The 886-nt window shown below is 31.5% G+C and overlaps 1 protein-coding gene across 1 annotated transcript in view; it reads left to right on the top strand.

Moving 5' to 3' along the window:
- The window catches only part of LOC119592511 (nuclear transcription factor Y subunit beta-like), a gene marked incomplete in the record, with an annotated part of 10,496 nt that overhangs the window by 4,325 nt on the left and 5,285 nt on the right, over nt 1-886 (top strand).

The following is an 886-nucleotide window of genomic DNA, read 5'->3' on the forward strand; positions in this document are numbered from 1 at the left end:
GTACTAATTGTTTGAGGTTTTGGGGAAGTTATGTTAATGATAAAGTAGCTAGTGATAAGGAGTTAACCTTTTTTTACTTTTATGATTATAATGTGCTAGTATCATTACTTTTCCTCTTCTTATTACAACAGTTTAGTCAAATCAACTTTGTGTTTCAGTAGGACTTAGAGTTTGATATAAGCTTCCTATATATACTTGACGATTACACCATTCTATTCTTGGATCAAATAAACAAAACGGTTTACAGTTGATGAGAAATAATTCATTTTGTAGATTTCTTTGTCTGTATTCTTTAGTTTGGAAATACAGATTATTTGTTGTATGTTTTGTTTGTAAATATGGAAAGTTTGATATATCATCTGATTAATAAATGTTTCTCATTATGCATAAAAATGGGTATGGTAGCTATTTTATACTTTAGTGATTTAGAATTTGAGTTTACTTGCTACATAACCCCCCCCCCCCTCCATCTGTTAATCTGCTGATAAAAAGAATTTCCTTCATCCACCTAGATTGAATGTTGGTAGATAAAATTTGAGGATTTTGAAAAATGCCCAGAAAAAGTATAGACTATACATCTTTTCATAGTATGATAGGAAGAAAAAAAGGCAAAAAAAAGTAGTTTTACAATCCTTACCTACTATTTGCATTGACAGTAGAGAGAAAGATCAAAAGAAGAAAGGATATATATTAGTGATATATAGTTTTTGCCAGGAGAAGAGGATATGGTCATTTGTAAGCCTACTGTAGGAAGGTAGGTCATGTAGCTAAGAGACAAATTTCTAGTTTATGTATATCCCTTGGCAATCATAATGCCCTGGTTACAGTTCACAGCAAATGAGAATGAGTATGGTTGTGTTACAATGCTTTATGCCTGGGGTTAAGG

Source organism: Penaeus monodon, chromosome 30, assembly GCF_015228065.2.
Source record: "Penaeus monodon isolate SGIC_2016 chromosome 30, NSTDA_Pmon_1, whole genome shotgun sequence".
Taxonomy (NCBI): Eukaryota; Metazoa; Arthropoda; class Malacostraca; order Decapoda; family Penaeidae; genus Penaeus; species Penaeus monodon.